Source organism: Palaemon carinicauda, unplaced genomic scaffold (genome assembly GCF_036898095.1).
Source record: "Palaemon carinicauda isolate YSFRI2023 unplaced genomic scaffold, ASM3689809v2 scaffold67, whole genome shotgun sequence".
In the NCBI taxonomy this organism is placed as follows: Eukaryota; Metazoa; Arthropoda; class Malacostraca; order Decapoda; family Palaemonidae; genus Palaemon; species Palaemon carinicauda.
In genome coordinates this window covers 261,659-280,751 of record NW_027171949.1, presented here as the reverse complement: position 1 = coordinate 280,751, position 19,093 = coordinate 261,659, and the positions used below count along the sequence as shown (strand labels likewise).

At 44.1% G+C, this 19,093-nt stretch overlaps 1 long non-coding RNA gene across 2 annotated transcripts in view; it reads left to right on the top strand.

Annotated features, from left to right (window-relative positions):
• The first annotated feature begins 6,263 nt into the window (after nucleotides 1-6,263).
• The window catches only part of LOC137637339 (uncharacterized), a 34,758-nt gene continuing 21,928 nt past the window's right edge, over nucleotides 6,264-19,093 (top strand). For both annotated transcript variants that reach the window (XR_011043572.1, XR_011043570.1), the window contains exon 1: nucleotides 6,264-6,403. This is a non-coding gene — a long non-coding RNA (uncharacterized lncRNA). The remainder of the gene's footprint in view (nucleotides 6,404-19,093) is intronic.

The window sequence follows — 19,093 nt, the reverse complement described above, 5'->3', positions numbered from 1 at the left end:
ATATAAGAAGGTTTCCAGTAAAGCGACAGCCGAAATCTGAGAGAATACTTCACCAAAAGCCGTGAAAATACTCGAAGATCATAAGCGTATCCCAGAACGTCTTGCCGGAAGCACGACAGAGGAAAAATTGAAGAGGTGTCAACAAGAAGTACTATAGTACCTGGCCACAGGTGGCGCTGTAAGTACAGCCCTTTCTAGTATTGTGATAGCTGGCGTATCCCTCCATAGAATTCTGTCGGGCAACGGAGTTGACAGCTACATGATTATCGGGTAAGTTTAATATTGAAAAAATAAGACAATGTATTTTATGGTCTTTTGAATGGCTTTAATAATGATTTCTGGCAAAAACTCCAGTTTTTCTGCAATAATGGGTTGACCACCATAATTTTCTACCCGAACCTATCATTTATAACACCATGAATAAAAGAAGAGCTTTAATTACACTCTACAATGTTAGTCAATATTGAAAAAAAATAATTATGATGTTTAGAATATAAAATGTTGGGTCATTTATTCTATACAAAGAAGTAACCTGGTGTATATAAGAAGACAGCCATGCTACCTAACTACTTTATTTTCAGCCTTATCGCTAAGATTACAGCCGTCTTAGGGGAGTCACATAGGGGCATTAGACCCCATTAGGTATATAAATAATGGAACTACTTGTAGGTTAAATTAGGTAAGGAAGTATTCTAGGTATGCGTTCCTGTCCATCATTATACAAAGGCTCCCATAAACTTACAACTGAAGCCCCACTTATCAGGTTATGTGTGTAGAACGTTGGAAAAGTTTAGGTTAGTCAATGTCCATTTTTAAAGAACACGTGAGGAACAGGCGAGTATTTAGGTGGACAAAAATTTTGGGGAGGGTGTATGTATGATACCGGCCACCTGTATGTTTGATTACGGCTATGTAAGGGGGGTAGCAGTGGGGCATTAGCGCCCCTGTTAGTTAAGTAGGTAAGGACATGGCTTGTAGGTTAGGTTAAGAGGGAAAGTTTAGGTTAGTTGATGTCCATTTTTAATCCGCACATACTGCCGTATTCTAAGTTAGCCATAATACATACAGGTGGCCGCTATCGTACATAAACCCCGACAAAACCCTACACCATAAATAGCATCACTAACTCCCTGTATGTCATTCATGCTTCACTGTACGATGAAAAAGAACACAATATTAAGTTATTAACCTTGTATAGGTAAATGGAGGGATTTAGAAGCCCTTGGGCAAATTCCATAAGCAAGGACGATGTCTAAGGTTGGGTCAATGTGAAAATTTTTGATTTACGAAATTGTATATAAAAAACGATATAAAACTTAAAATTATGAGCAGGCAAACTCCCAAATAATTTAAATATAATTAAATACAATATTTAATCAGATATCAGTATTTATTTTACCCGTAAAGTGTAGAAATCTAACAACGCTACCGTAAGCTACAGGTGACTGCACTAAAGTACATGAAATTAGTTATTTCCCGTATTAATTACACTTAAAACCCGATCTTAACACTGAAAGTAAGTTAATACAATCTATTAATTACTATAAATCATGGTGTACTTACTGTAATATGTAGATATTATCCTATTTTTGAGTAATTTCCGTCACGCACTTCCACAAAGATTGGGCGGGTAAACACAGTGTTGCCAGCGGTGGGTTAATGTAAAATTCCCTAAAACTCTTGATAAAAAATCCCCATTTCCAGAAATATATTTTCTTCTAATACAGAAATTACTCGCTATACTTCATGTAATTATAAATAAACTAATTGCAACAATATAGAGGTTTACTCATCTCTGTTTCTTCATAGATACATGTATAGAATATAGTCGTTGGTCATCCAAAATCCCCAAACCTAAGGATAAATTCCCAAAATGTAGGGATAAGTCTCCAAATCTAGGGTATAAATCCCCATATCTGGCAACCCTGGGCCTTGTAAACAACGTGGTGGTAGTAGTAGTGGCTGGAAGAGGTTTTACTTATGCAACGGCTCTCCTTTAATTTTCCAGTTCATAGAAAGACATGAATTAAATGTCTATTATTGCTTTAAAATAGATTAAAAAATTGATAAAAATGATAATTATTGTTCTCTTCATCTTATTTCATAGAAAGACATGAATTAAATGTCTACAAAACTTTAAAATAGATGAAAAAGTTGATAAAAATTATCATTATTGTTCTCTTCATCTTATTTTATGTTTTACATATATTTAATGTACCTATTTAATGTACTATTTTCCAGGAGACAGAGTTCTCACCATTTATTTCCTTATTTCCTTTCCTCACTGGGCTATTTTTTTCCCCTATTGGAGCCCTTGGGCTTATAGCATCTTGCTTTTCCAATTAGGTTTATAGCTTGGCTAATAATAATAATAATAATAATAATAATAATAATAATAATAATAATAGTCTTAAATGTCAGCATATGCTTTATTATTATTATTATTATTATTATTATTTATTATTATTATTATTATTATTATTATTATTATTATTATTATTATTATTATTATTATTATTATTATTATTATTTGTGTCGACAAAATGTCATTTCATTGTCTATCTTTAAATGTAGCTTTTGAAATTATTAACATGATATTCATATATATATATATATATATATATATATATATATATATATATATATATATATATATATATATATATATATATATATATATATATATATATATATATATATATGTATATATATATATATATATATATATATATATATATATATATATATATATATATATATATATATATATATATATATATATATATATATATATATTTCCATGGCCTTTCTAATATTGTAATTGATCAGTGGCTACTTTCCACTTGGTAAGGGTAGAAGAGACTCTAGCCATAGCAAGTCTCCTAGAAGGACACTCCAAAATCAAACTTTTGTTTTCTGGTCGTGGGTAGTGCCATAGCCTTTGTACCATGGTCTTCCACTGTTTTGGGTTGGAGTTCTCTTGCTTGAGGATACAATCAAGCACACGATTCTATTATGTTTCCTTATTTTCTTTCCTCATTAGGCTATTTGCTTTAAAACCTCACAATCAAATTTCACATTTAAATTCCATTTTCAGTTTTCACGTTTAAACCTTACTTTCAAACTTAACGTTCAAACTTCACTTTCATACCACTTCCAAACCTCGCTATCAAACTTCACGTTCAAACCTCACTATCAAACTTTGCATTCAAACCTCATGTTCCAAACTTCACATTCAAATCTCAGATTCAGACTACTTCCAAAGTTTACATTCAAACCTCTCTTTCAACTTGCAAGTTCAAACCTCACATTCAAACTTCATTTCAAAAATTCATATTCAAACCTCACTTTCAAACTACATTTCCAAACATAATCTAACCTCACTTTTAACTTTGTGCTCAAACCCCACTTTCTAACTTCACGTTCAAACCTCACTTTCAAACGCTGTGTTCAAACCACACTCAAACTTCACATTCAAATCTCATTTTCAAACTGCTCATAAAATTCTCACTTTAAAACTTCATTTCCAACATTCACATTCAAAACTCACTTTCAAGATTCGTGTTCAAACCTCACTTTGAAACTTCATATTCAAACCTCACTTTCAAACTTCTTATTCAAACCTCACTTCCAAACCATGTTCAAACCTCACTTTCAAACTCCATGTTCAAACCTCACTTTCAAACTTCATATTCAAACCTCACCAATTTCATATTCAAACCTCGCTTCAAAATTGTGTTCAAACCTCACTTTCAAACTTCATTTCCAAACATCATATTCAAACCTCACTCAAATTGCTTCTAAACTTTATGTTCAAACCACACTCTCAAACTTTATGTTCAAACCTCACCTTCAAATTTCAGGTTCAAATCTCACTTTTAAGCTACCTAAACTTCACATTTAATCCTCACTTTCAAACTTCAAGTTCAAACCTCACATCCACGTTCAAACCTCACATTCACGTTCAAACCTTACATTCAAACTACCTAAACTTCCCGATTAAAACCTTCTTTCAAACTTCACATTCAAACCTCGCTTACAAACTTCAAACCTCACTTTCAAACTTCATGTTCAACCTTGCTCAAAATACCCAAACTTCACATTTAAACCCCACTTTCTAACTTCACATTCAAACATCACTTTCAAACTTCACACTTAAACCCCATTTTTAAGCCTCCCTTTTAAACCACACGTTTGAACTGTTCAAACCCACTCCAAACTTCATGTTTATATCTTTCAAACTTTACGTTTAAACCTCGCTTTAAAAACTTCACTTCCTCAAGTTTATATTCAAACCTTTTTCAAACTTGATGTTCAAACCTTGCTTAAAAACTTCACTTCCAAATTTTATATTCAAACCTTTTTCAATCTTTACGTTCAAACCTTTTTCAAATTTACGTTCAAACTTCACTTTCAAGCGATACTTTCATACTTCAGGTATGAACCTTTTTCAAACTTCACTTCCAAGCTTTTCTCTCAAACCTCATTATCAATCTTCATTTTCGTAATCCATGTTCAAACTTCACATTTAAACTTCCCTTTGAGATGTTACATTTCAAACTTAAATGTGAAGTTTGATAATCATGGACTGCTCTTGTTGGATTCTGATAAACTGGGTTCCTTTCCTTGTCCTTCTCAGTGCAACTATGGGGTTTTCCTCGTTTTATACATGTGCGTGTTTTAATTTACCTTATCGTCCAAAATTAAAACACAATTTCTTTATATTATACTCGTGACTTTAATTCTAAATTGCACAAAAGAACTTGTAAGTGATTAATATATATTTCAATGTCTAACAACACAAAATTAAGTCGTTTTATGTATTAAAATCGTTATAAATTGGATAAAAAGTACAAAATTATAAAATTTTTAGCTATATTGAGATTATGATATATGTACTCAAACATAACATATATGGTTTTAGTTTATATAACTATAATATTATGCCATTTCTTGGCTTTAAAACACTATAAGTTGCCTAAAAACATCTAAATCATTTAATTTTACTTCTATTGAGAATATAATATATTCATAACAACATCACACGAATGTATTTACATAATTTAACAGGGATATATTTATCCTAAAAAACATCACACGAATGTATTTAGATAATTTAACAGGTATATATTTATCCTAAACAACATCACATGAATGTATTTAGATAATTTAACAGGGATATATTTATCCTAAACAACATCACATGAATGTATTTAGATAATTTAACAGGGATATATTTATCCTAAACAACATCACTCGAATGTATTTAGATAATTTAACAGGGATATATTTATCCTAAACAACATCACACGAATGTATTTAGATAATTTAACAGGGATATATTTATCCTAAACAACATCACATGAATGTATTTAGATAATTTAACAGGTATATATTTATCCTAAACAACATCACACGAATGTATTTAGATAATTTAACAGGGATATATTTATCCTAAACAACATCACATGAATGTATTTAGATAATTTAACAGGGATATATTTATCCTAAACAACATCACACGAATGTATTTACACAATTTAACAGGTATATATTTATCTTAAACACCATCACTCGAATCAGGGATATATTTATCCTAAACAACATCACACGATTGTATTTAGATAATTTAACAGGGATATATTTATCCTAAACAACATCACACGAATGTATTTAGATAATTTAACAGGGATATATTTATCCTAAACAACATCACATGAATGTATTTAGATAATTTAACAGGTATATATTTATCCTAAACAACATCACACGAATGTATTTACACAATTTAACAGGTATATATTTATCTTAAACACCATCACTCGAATCAGGGATATATTTATCCTAAACAACATCACACGATTGTATTTAGATAATTTAACAGGTATATATTTATCCTAAACAACATCACACGAATGTATTTAGATAATTTAACAGGTATATATTTATCCTAAACAACATCACACGAATGTATTTACATAATTTAACAGGTATATATTTATCCTAAACAACATCACACAAATGTATTTACATAATATAACAGGTATATATTCATCCTAAACAACATCACACGAATGTATTTACATAATTTAAAAGGGATATATTTATCCTATCAACTGGTCATGACGTCGTTGAAGAAGTATGAAGAAGAAGAATCAACTGCCGGTTTTGTTTACATGTATAGACGACTGAATCTTGAAGTATAATGGATCATAAGTCTCGCTTTAAGGGATTTAATAGCCTTCAAATTGACACTTTTGATCCATTATATTTCAAGATTCAGTCGTCTATAGTCCTCTCTCTCGAGAGAGTCCCAAGTTCTCCTGTCGTCAAATCATAAATGTTTTCATATTTTGAAGTGTAGAGAAATATGTCGAGTTCAGATTGCAAGAAACAGAAGACAGTAAGTGTTGAATATGGTTTATTTTGACGTTATTTAGCCGGGAATTATGTTATTTAACCGATAAAGCAGGAATTTGTCGGCGTATCATTTGGGGTTTTTGAGTAGAGGTCACGTACCATATTTATGTATCTAATTAATTTTATTTCTTATTTTATTGATTATTTTCACCATTTTAATTTATATTTATAATAAAACCAGGGTTTTTGGCCTTTATTTCGGCACTGTTTGGCCGGTAAAATCGTAGGTTATGGGCGTTGATTGGAGTTTCAAAACTTGGATTTTTCAGTTAGTAAATTTAATCTAATATTTGAAATAACTGTTTTGTTACGGAAATATGTCGTGTTTTGTTCCATTTTCGCCCCACTTTTGACAGGGTTGTAGGCTAGACCCTAGCCCACCTATGGTGGATAGGTAAAACTTTGTTGCTTTTGTAGTTTGTTGGGAGAGGTTTGGGATAACTAGAAAATAGAGTAAAAGATGTCAGAAATTGGCTGTTTATTCACTGGAATTATAACCATATGAAGCCTTTGTATATCAGCGGCCAGTTCCTCCCATGTGGAATAAAAATTTACATCAACTAACTAAACTTCCCCCCCCCCCTAACCTAACTTACAACCCCTGTCCTTACCTACTTACCTAATGAAGGGGGGGGGGATGCTGACGCCCCCTGCGAACCCCCCTTACACTGCTGTATTCTAAGTCAGACATAATAATACATACAGGTGGCCGCTATCATACATACACCTCACTGGAATTATAACCGAATGAGATATCAATGAATTCACTAGTTTTGTGAAGGCTTGTCTCAACAATCTACATACTAGGACCACTTTGCGCATGAATGTCGGAAACGTGAGAATAGCCAACAAGAAACGTGTTGGAACACCGAAAAAATCCCTAATAAAACCCTAATTTTGTGCTTGGCATTTCATACGATGTCAAATAACTGAAATTTCACTCGTTTGTCCCAGCGTTCTACATACTGTACTAAGAACACTCGACGGACACAGGTGGGAACCTTGGGGTTTGGGTGTGGTTAAATAGGACTAAACGTGATTATTTAACCCTTGTTACAACCCCTAGGCGGTGCAAGCCCCCGGATCCCCTTCCTAGGTCGCAACCCCTAGCCAGATTTGTAAAAAGCCACCTAACCTAACCTAGTAGTTCCAGGTCACAACCCCTAGCCAGATTTGTAAAAGGTTATAGAACCTCACAAAGCCACCTAACTTAACCTAATAGTTCCCAGGGCATAACCCCTAGCCGGGGGCAAGCCCCAGACTCCCTCCAGGTCAGAAACTAAAACGGAATAAAAAATAAATCCTTACATTATGTTAAAGTGAATCACAAATAAATCTCTCTCCTACACAATAAAACGGTGGGCAGCACTCTAAATTATATCTTAACCACGCTAATAAAAATATTACTTGGGATTACCTTTATGTGCATTTTTTACGGCAATTGTGGTTCCTGCATCTCCTATTATACACGATCGTCCTCAAAGTATCAAGCTGACCGATATGAGTAATAAATTCAACCACATCGCTCAAAGAAAAACTACAGTATAGGATATGCGTCTGTCCATCTTGGAGGTTAGCGCTGGAAAGGCCGACCTCGCTCAGGTCAATCTTGGGTCGCGGGTGGGTTAAAAAGTTTGAAAAACACACGGCCAACAAAAGCAAGCCTACAAGTGCATGGAAAAGAAAGGTTAGTTTGGGTAGGCTGATTGACACTGGCTTAATCCTCCTAAACATCTTAACTAGATGTTGCCTACCCTAACCTTTGGTTGTATATATAACAAATTAGTTTGTTCCGTAACTGAAATACAAACCACGCTATTTAATAGGGGTATTACTTTCGGCGTAGCTGAAATGACGAGCCATTAATTTTTAACGAAGGTTTACTACCCACACAGCTAGTTAGCGGGGGTAGGGGAGGATGTCTTGCTACCCCCCCTCACACACCTGTGCTTGAGCTCACTTTGCTCTTGGCTCGGATGGTGGTCGGACGTGTCCGCTCTCATCCTCGCCGTCATATTGGCAGCCATTAACACTTTTTGTTCTTTCTTTTTCTAGTTACTGTGTACTTGAAGTTGGCCTCTGCGACCATGCGCACCTACCCTGGTTTTCCCGACCGCCCTTGTGGAACGTTCATGTCGGCGGTCGAGACTGATCCTCACGCCCTTTGTCCTTCTTTTAGGGGCCAGCTGTGTGATAATGTCAACAAGTGTAGGGAGTGCTCTGCCTCCCATTGGGAGAGGTTTTCGCGACGGCGGAAGACGGAGTCCAAGCGGGACATTTCTCCTTCGAAGGTTACTTCAAAGGAAGAAAAACCCAAGGCCTCTTCTTTCGTTGCCCAAACCTCTTCCGAAGCTCCCACTCGGTCGGTCTCTTTCAAGAGACCGTCGAGTGGTAGCATAGATCGAATTATTTCTAACCAACCTCGGGTCTCGAGAGATGACGTTGCTTCCCCTAGCGAAGCAGCTCCACCTCTCCCCCCAGAGCAGGACATGTCACTAACTTCCCTATTTCAGCTTTGGTCCTCCTTGGGGCTTACGGGTTTGCCCTCCAAGGAGGTTTTGCTTGATTATATCCGCTTGGGTGCTGCTGTCAAGCAATCGTCGTCACCGTCAGAGGTTGATCCCCTGTCTCTTGTCGACGTTGTGGTGTCAGAGGTATCCCGTGCAGTTTCACCCATCTCCTCTTCCACTCCAGACTCTACGGTTGCTGACGACTTAGTTTCCCCCGTTCCTGACCATCCTACGAGGGGGAACTAAGTCTATCGTCATTCTCTCCTGCTAGTGTTTCTTCCCCTCGGGGAAGTTCACTTACAGAGACTCGTCTTCTGAGGACTGCAGAAGGTCAGCCTGCTGATCCAACGACCCCCAGAGGGCGCATCTGTCGGAAGGCTCGCCTTCTTCTTCGCCATAGAGCCCTTCCTTCACCTGCGATGAGGAGGCACCTCTTTGGTTCAACGTCTTCTATGCAGTCCCCCGCAGAGGAGCTTCTAGACCGATCTTCCTTCACTGCACCTGCATTGGTCCTGGACCTTTCTGCAGATCGTTCGCAATCTCCTTCGGTGGAAGGTCGTCCTTTTAAAGGACATGTCGACCTTCCACCTGTCAGACCTGCCGTTGTCGTTCCTGCATTGGCCTAACAAGGCTCCACCTGAACGCGCTATTGCGTGCCAACAGTCCACGCGACCAGCGCTCATCAGTAGCTCGTCAGGAGACATTACTACAATCGCGCTGCTCATCCTGCTCGCACTAACACGGGGCATCATCCTAAAGTGCATATGCGCCAACAAGAGTAGAGCTCCACCATGCGCGCGCACATGCGCCAACGATCTCCTGCGTGCCCTGCGCCCATTGCGCTCACGTGCCCTGCGCTCACGTGCCCTGCGCCCACTGCGCTCACGTGCCCTGCGCCCACCGCGCTCACGTGCCCTGCGCCCACCGCGCTCACGTGCCCTGCGCCCACCGCGCTCACGTGCCCTGCGCCCACCGCGCTCACGTGCCCTGCGCCCACTGCGCTCACGTGCCCTGCGCCTACGCGCCAACGATCTCCTTTGCGCCAGCGCCCACCTGCGAGCCAACTCTCATATGCGCGCCCTACATCACGCTCTCATGAGTTCCATGTTGCGTGCCATCCTACGTGCCAGGTAAAACCTGCGCGCCAACTTTCTCCTGCAAGCAAGTTTGTAGATGAGACAGCTATGCTGCCCTCACCCACGCGCCAGCCTTCTCCTGCGAGCACTCACAAAGATACGCGTGCGCGCCATCCATCTCCCAGGGATGCGCGCCCATCATGAATCTACTGCGCGCTAAGGGACATTCTCCTGCGCGCGCGCCCTAAGGCTTTGACAGATGCGCGCAAACACTCTCCCGCGCGTTCATCGTGATTCTCCTGCGCGCCCGTGCGCGCGCCATCAGTTTCCCGCACGCGAGCTTCAATTTCCTCCCTCCTGCGAGCACCATTATTCTCCCTCGCGCGAGCGTCAATATTCCCCTACGCGCGAGCCTGCGCATCACAAGGAACGACGTCCGGCAAGGTCGCCATTGCCTCATTCCCCTCCCCGCAAGCGCATACTACCGCGCATTGTGGGAGAAGGGAAACTTCCAGAGGAGGTTCAGGATCCCAAAGCTACCAAAGGCGAACCCACCTATTCCAGTGACTCCTCCCAGGGATTCCTCAGTCCCTTTCCCTTCGGGGGGGTATGTCTGATAGTGCGTCTGTCGGCCAACAGCCCTGGTTCAGTGCCCTGATCAGAGCCGTAACTCAGGGTTTCAAGCCTGTCTTCTCTGATCTAGGACACAGAACCGTGGGTTTCTCTACCCCTCTGAAGAGGAAAAGAGATCTGGATGCGGTCACTTCCCCAAGGGCGAAACTGACTCCACGCAGACCTTCAAGGCAAGTTCCTCCTATTCCTCGGACCGACTCTCCTTCCCTTTCAGACGAAGATCTCCCGTCACCAAGGGAATCACGCGAAGAGAGATTTAACCCCATTGCACCAATGGAGGAAGCCTCTCTTCACACCGAGAGTTCCACACAGTCCGGGATTAGAAGGAACATGCCACCCTCTTCAATGTTGGAGTCTTACATCCTTCCCAGGAAGGAATCCAAAGACTTCAAAACATTGCCTAAGTCCTCCACTAGGGCATGGATGGATTCAGCCAGCCACTCAGGGAATGTTTGCGATTCTCCCCAAGAAGAGTCTTTGGGGGATAGGAGGAGACTTTGCTGCAAGTCCTACAACAGGAGGAGACCAGCAGGAGTCAGTACACGCGTTTTGGCAGGTTCTGACTCTAATGAGGGCTCTCAACGGGTTTTCCAACCCAGAGATCCCTCCTTGAGAGGGCAAACCACGTCTTTGGTACTCAGCAGCCCTCTAAGACCATTGCAGCCCTGCCCTGGTCTCAAGGGGTAAAGAGTACCAGGTACAAGATCGCCCAGCAGCTCTCCGAGATGTCCTCCTCCAACCGTTCCAGTACCACCAAGCTCCTCCCACCTCCTCGCGTACTTTGAGATCCTGGAGGAGCCATGTTTAGCTCTCCCACTTCACCACTTGCTGGAAGAGCTAGCCAGGGGAGTCCCTCTTGAGAGAAACTCCAACCAGCAGGTCTCGTTCTCGGCCGCCGAGATCCTCAACCAGGAGAAGGTCGTGAAGTTGCTATGCAAGCCACTTCGTGGCTCGATATCTGGTTGGGGACCTCAGGTATCCTGACAAGTTCTGAGGATTTCTCCAAGGAACGTACCAGTAAAGCTATGGAAACCTTCCTCCTCTCAGGTACTCGCACGATCGAGTTTCTGGCCCACCAAGTCTCGAACTTGTGGGCAAATACCATCCTAAAACGTCGGGATGCAGTAGCTGAGAGATTCCACCAAAAGGTCCCTAGCGCCGAGATCAAGAGCTCAGACTTTCCTCCATGGAGGGGTCTGTTCTATTCAAGCCTAAGGATGTGGAACATGCTGCTGAGAGGTGGAGGAAGTCACATCAAGACTCTTCCCTCCATAGGGCTTTAACATCTAAGCCCTATAAGCCTCCAGCACCACAGCAGTCCCGTCCAGTCAAGACCACTACGACGACAACAGCAGCGAAGACCTTGGTGTGTAAGGCCTTTCCTATCAAAGAAAGGAAAGGCAAAAAGTCCTCCAGGAGAGGCAAGAATCTTAGAGGGAGCAGCCGAGGCCGCAAACGGTAGGATAGGCAGTCCCCCTGCATTTCCACCAGTGGGGGGATGCCTACAAAGTTGCTCAAACAGGTGGAAGCAACTCGGGGCTGATTCCTGGACAATCTCCGTGATCATTCTAGGATATCGCGTCCCGTTCATAACATCTCTACCTCCCCTGACGACGAATCCAGTGTCATTGAATTCCCTTGCCATGGGATCGGCAAGGGGGCAAGCCCTTCGGGCAGAAGTCCTGATCCTGTTGGAGAAGGAAGCTCTCCAAGAGGTCCTTGACGGATCCCTAGGCTTCTTCAGTCGACTCTTTCTTGTAAAGAAGGCGTCTGGAGGCCAGTCATCGAACTCTCAGCTCTGAACAAGTTTGTCAAACAAACTCCGTTCAGCATGGAGACGGCAGACATGGTCAGACTAGCAGTAAGACCGCAAGACATGTGCACACTGGACCTAAAGGACGCATACTTCCAGATCCCAGTCCATCCGTCTTCAAGGAAGTACTGTACTTCAGATTCAGCCTGGACAACCGAAAATACCAGTTCAAGGTGCTGTGCTTCGGTCTTTCCACAGCACCACAAGTCTTCACCAGAGTGTTCACCCTAGTATCATCTTGGGCACACAGGATTGGCATCCGTCTCCTCCGTTATATGGACGACTGGATAATCCTAGCAGACTCGGTGTCAACCCTTCTTCAACACCGAGACAAACTTCTGGGACTTTGCCTGGATCTGGGGATCATGGTAAATCTCGAGAAGTCCTCTCTGCTTCCCACTCAAAGACTGGTATACCTAGGCATGATTATAGACACCAATCTCCACAAAGCCTTCCCATCAGATGACAGGATAGCAAGGCTGAGGAAGGTCGCAAGCCCTTTTCTCAGACGAGAAGAACTTCCAGCCCAATCGTGGTTACGTCTCCTCGGTCACCTCTCATCTTTGGCTCGTCTAGTTCCCAACGGTCGCCTCAGAATGAGATCCCTCCAGTGGCGACTCAAAAGTCCCAGTGGAATTAAGCACACGACTCCTCGGACGTCATGATCTCCATGGGACCTGCAGAACTGATGGATCTCCAGTGGTGGGTGGCAGACAAGAACCTACGAAAAGGAGTGGATCTTCTTGTCCTCCCCCCGGATTTGATTCTGTTTTCGGACGCCTCAAAGAAAGGGTGGGGAGCCCACGTTCTACACCACAGGACCTCAGGCCGGTGGTCAAAATCAGAAAAGTGCCTCCATATAAATCTTTTAGAGATGAAGGCCGTTTTCTTGGCCCTTCAGCAGTTCCAACAATACCTGGCGGGTCACACTGTGGTGGTGATGAGCGACAACATCACAGTAGTGGCTTACATCAACAAGCAAGGAGGTACCTTTTCAAAGCAGCTATCCCATCTTACAGTAGAGATATTGAGATGGACCGAAGTCCACTCAATTTCACTCGGCACGTTTCATTCCAGGCAAGAGGAATGTGCTCGTCGACAATCTGAGCAGAGCGTCTCAAATAGTGAGTACCGAGTGGTCTTTGGATCATCTAGTAGCCAACAAAGTCCTGACTTTGTGGGGTTCCTCGACTGTGGATCTGTTCGCGACAGCGTTGAACTTCAAGCTTCCACTATACTGCTCCCCAGTCCCGGACCCCAAGGCACTCTGGCAAGATGCCTTCCAACAACGGTGGGACAACATCGACGTGTACGCCTTTCCCCCGTTCTGTCTGATGAGGAGGGTGCTCAACAAGACCAGAATATCGGTCAATCTTTCAATGACCCTCATAGCTCCGCTATGGTTTCCGGACCTTCTGCAACTCCTAATGGAACTTCCGAGAGAACTCCCTCCACGACACGATCTACTCAGACAACCACATGCCAACATCTTCCACAAAGCCATAGTTTCGCTACGACTATCCAGCATCTCCTCTCTGAGAAAGGATTTTCGCAGCAAGTTGCTATTAGGATGTCTGGACATCTGCAAAAATCATCTGCATCTGTCTACCAGGCAAAGTGGAAAGTCTTCTTTGGTTGGTGTCGTGGAAGGGGTGTCTCTCCACTTGATGCCACTATTCCAACAATAGCAGAGTTCCTCGTGTATTTGCGGGAAGAAATGCGCCTTTCAGTCTCGGCGGTGAAAGGCTATCGCTCAACCTTAAGTATAGCCTTCAGGCTCAAAAGAGTGGATATTTCTCCCTCGCTGGAACTTTCCCTACTCGGACGAAGATATGATCTTACCTGCCCTCTGTCAGAAGTGAGACCTCCTCCATGGAACGTGGTTAGAGTTCTCAGGTCTCTTTAGAGACCTCCCTATGAACCATTACGCCAGGCTTCAGATCGCCACCTAAATTGGAAGACGGTGTTCCTACTAGGTTTGGCATCGGTCAAGCGAGTCAGTGAACTTCATTGTCTCTCATATGACATTGCCCATTCAAGGGGATGGGGGGAGGTAACGTTCAAATTCGTCCCTGAGTTTATTGCTAAGACTCAGAATCCGGGGGTGCTGGACCTTCGGTTCGACTCCTTCCAGATTTCGAGTCTTCGTTCTGTAACAGATGACCCAGACCATCTCCTACTGTGCCCAGTAAGGAGTCTGAGGCTATATCTCAAAAGAACGGCTGCAGTCCGTCCTCAGGTGCAAGTATTGTTTGTTAGCACTGGGAGGACTAAGAGGAGGGTCACCAAGAACATCATCTCGGCATGGATTCGTAGGGTGATCCATCTATCCCTGAATCCAGACCCTCCTCCGTCACGTCGCCCTAGAGAACATGATGTCAGGGGCGTAGCTACGTCCCTGGCCTTCAAGAAAAATTTCTCAGTGACGCAGGTTCTTCAGGCTGGTGTGTGGAAGCGTCAGACGACCTTCACAGCCCACTACCTGTAAGACGTGACCCACAGGAGGCTCGATACATTCTCTATGGGCCATGTGGTGGCTGCACAACAGCTGGTTTAGAACCTCAGGCTCCTTAGTGGACAAGTAGCAGAAGGTTGAGGGCATTGTTACCCGTTTTTAGTCTGCATGAATGAAAAGGTTTGACTGGCCCCTATTCTTTTCTTCATCCTCCCCTCTCTTGGGGAAAGCAGCATCCTGGGTTTTCTGCATAGCTGACCATCTAAAAAACTTCAGAACGATTTTCTAGGATGAGTCACACTTCATACCTTCACACAGCTTGTGTAGGCTGCAGACCTTGCGTAGCAAGGTTTTAGCGAGGTGCAGACACTCCTTATTTCTTGAGGGCTGACACACTCAAATAAGGAGCCCCGGGCAAAGCCAAAAGCCAGACTGGCTGGGACGTCCACCCTTCCTAATGGGTGAGTCACCCGTATTAAATAGCGTGGTTTGTATTCCAGTTACGGAATAAATGACAATTTTCCTAACTATACAAACCTTAGCTATTTAATCAAACTTGCCTGCCAGCCCTATCCCCCTTGAAGTCCTACCTCCAAGCAAAGTGAGTTCAAGCACAGGTGTGTGGGCGGGGATGGGTAGCAAGCTACCCTCCCCTATCCCCGCTAACTAGCGGTGTGGGTTGTAAACCCTCGTTAAATTTTAATTGCTCGTCATTTCAGCTACGCCGAAAGTAATACCCCTATTAAAAAGCTAAGGTTTGTATAGTTAGGAAAAATACAAATTATCTACGATTTTGTCATTTTCAAACTTCATTTTCAAACCACGTGCAACCGTCACTTTCGAACCACTTCCAAATATTCAAACTTTACATCCAAGCCTCACTTTCAAACATTATATTCAAACCTCTCATTCAAACATTATGTTCAAACCTCACGTTCAAACATTACGTTCAAACCTCACTTTCAAACTACGTTCAACGCTCACCTTCAAACTTTATGTTCAACCCTCACTTTCAAACTTTATGTTCAAGCCTAACTTTCAAACGTTAAATTCAAACATTACGTTCAAACCTCACTTTCAAACTTAATGTTCAACCATCACTTTTAAACATTATGTTCAAGGTGAACATTCGAACCTCACTTTCAAATCTTATGTTCAATCCTCCCTTTCAAACATTATTTTGAAGCCTAACTTTCAAACTTTACATTCAAACGTCTTTCAAACTTTACCTTTAAACCCAACTTTCAAATTTTATAATGAAACTTCCTTTTCAAACTTTGTTCAAACCTCACTTACATCTCAGCTCTCAGTCCAGGAGGTTCCCAAGATAGCGCACGGGTTCACCTGGACTCTCCAACGCACCAGCGCGCAGTCCAGGAGGAACCTCACAGGTTCCCGTGGACTCTGTTCCAGCGGTGCGTAATAATCCAACGGCGCACAATGTTCCAGCTTCGTCTGCGTGCCCAGTTCCAGTTGCGCTATATGCGCGCCAAGTTCCAGCTGCGCAAGTTGCGCGCCAAAATCAGCAGCGAACGCCCACGCGTTCGATTCCTGCTGCACGCCCTGCGTGCCCACCACAACAGCGCACACCTGTGCGCCCACATCCTGATGGGCGCCATGCGCGCCCACGATCACCAAGGGCACCTGCGCAAATTGTTCGCTTGGCCATCTCATGATCGCCGAAGGCAACTGCGCAACCTGCGCGCCGTTCACCTGCGTGCCAACGCGCAATCTCACCAGCGCACCAATCCCTGAATGCGCTTTCACGCCCATGCCCTGTCTTTACAGACACGCGCCAGCGCTCATCAGCAGCTCATCAACCCACTGACTCTCGCATCCATCCTTTAATCCCTTGTAAGCCAGCTCCTGCGCGCCACACGCCCTCGCCATCTCCTACGCGCGCCCGCGCCCAAGTGCCCACACCATCGGCTGCGCGCCCACGCCCTTAACCTCGCACGCCCACGCGCGTGCGCGCGAGCGCTAATACCCTGCTGCGCGCGAATTATTCACACGCGATCCAGAACAGGGATCTTCACGGCGCCCTGATCCCCAACACGATCATGTACTAGTCACAGGGCTACAGGCGGAAAGGTCATCATCGCGTTCCCCTCCCCGCAAGCGCACAACAGCGCGCCTGTCGGAGGAGGGGAGGTTTCCAGACAGGTCTAAGGACTCTTCTGTTTCTTCCGCAGCTTTTCAACAGACGAACCCTCGTTTGTCGACTCCTCCAAGGGATCGAACGATTCCTTTCCCTCCAGACGGAGTGTCTGACAGTGCAACTGTCAGTCAGCAGCCCAGGTTTGGTGCCGTGTTCAGAGCCCTTATGCAGGCTATAAAGCCTGTGCTCTCTGACCAAGGCCACAAATCAGTGGCAGCTTCCACCCCCCTGAAGAGAAAGAGAGGAGTCCCCTCTGTGGTAACTTCTCCAAGGACTATCTTGTCTCCTCAAAAGCCCTTGCGTAAGGTTACTCCCCCTCTGCAGACTTTCTCTCCCACCCCTGAGGATGAGTATTACCCATCCTCAGGAGAGTCGGAAGAGCCGGTGCGTTCCCCCATCGTACCAGTGGGGGAAACTCCTCCTCTTCCTGAGAAGTCTTATCGCGCGGAGGTAGGGAAAACCTTACACCCATCGTTGCTGGAGTCCTGTATCCCTCCTTGGAGGGAACCGAAGGACTCGAAGACTTTACTAAAGTCTTCCGCAAGGCCTAGACAAGAACCAGAAAGACCCTTGGAGAACGTCCGCGAATCTCCCAAGGAAGAGCCTCTGGGGACGGGAGACTTCGCTGCCAGTCCATCGGGAGGAAAGCATCAAGAGTCAGAACATGCGTTCTGGCAAGTCCTAACCCTCATGAGGAACCTCAATGAGATCCCAGACCCAGAGATTCCTCCTCGTGAAGGGAGGATACGGTCCTGGACCGAATCTACGGCACCCAGAAACTCTCTAGGGCCAGTGGAGCTTTGCCCTGGTCTCGGGATAAAGAGCGCCAGAGACAAGGTCAAGGGCCAGCTCTCTGAGCTTGCCTCCTTCAATAGATCCAGTGCTTGTAACAAGCTCCTCCCTCCTCCCTGAGTAGGGATCGGTAAAGGGACAGGCCCTCCGGGCAGAAGTCCAGACCATGTTGAAGAAGGACTCTCTCCAAGAGGTTGTAGACTGGTCCCCAGGCTTCTCAATCGACTCCTTTCTGTGAGGAAGGCGTCTGGAGTTTGGAGACCAGTCACCGTCCTCTCGACACTGAACGAGTTTGTCAAACAGTCTCCGTTCAGTATGGAGACGGCAGACACAGTCAGGCTTGCAGTGAGACCACAAGACTTCATGTGTACCCTGGACCTGAAGGACGCGTACTTCCAAATCCCAGTCCACCTGTCTTCAAGGAAGTACTTTAGATTTTGCCTAGAATACAAGATATTCCAGTTCGAGGTGCTGTACTTCGGTCTCTCCACAGCACCTCAAGTGTTCACCAAGGTGTTCATCAGGGGCTCACAGGATCGGCATCCGTCTCCTCCGTTATCTGGACGACTGGCTGATCCTAGCAGACTCGAAGGCAACCCTTCGTCACCATCGAGACAAGCTTCTCGAACTTTGCCAAGATCTAGGGATCATAGTAGACCTCGAGAAGTCCTCTCTACAGCCCTCTCAGAGACTGGTATACCTAGGCATGGTCATAGGCACCAATCTCCACAGAGCCTTCCCTTCAGACGACAGGATAGCAAGGATGAGGAAGGTCGCGAGACCTTTCCTCACACGAGAAGAACTTCCAGCCAACGTGGTTACGTCTCCTCGGCCATCTCTCCTCCCTGGCCCGTCTGGTCCTCAACAGTCGCCTCAGAATGAGATCTCTCCAGTGGCGACTCAAGTCGCGGTGGAATCAGGGACACGATTCCCCGGACACCTTGATCCCTATGGGACAACCAGAACAGACGGATCTCCAGTGGTGGGTAGCAGACGAGAACCTACGAAAGGGAGTGGATCTTTGGCTGGGTCTTCTTGCCCTTCCCTTATCAAGGTGGTTCCCTTGGAGCAGCTACCGGTATCCAGTCCTTTACAGGAGGACGTCGCTCCCTCAGCAAGTGAGGGACATAGGGAAGAGCATGCAAGACCTTCACTCCTGGAGGAATTCTTTCTGCCCCGTAAGGAGTCGAAGTGTGCCCAGACTGTCACCAAGTCTTCGGCAAGGACTTCAAGACC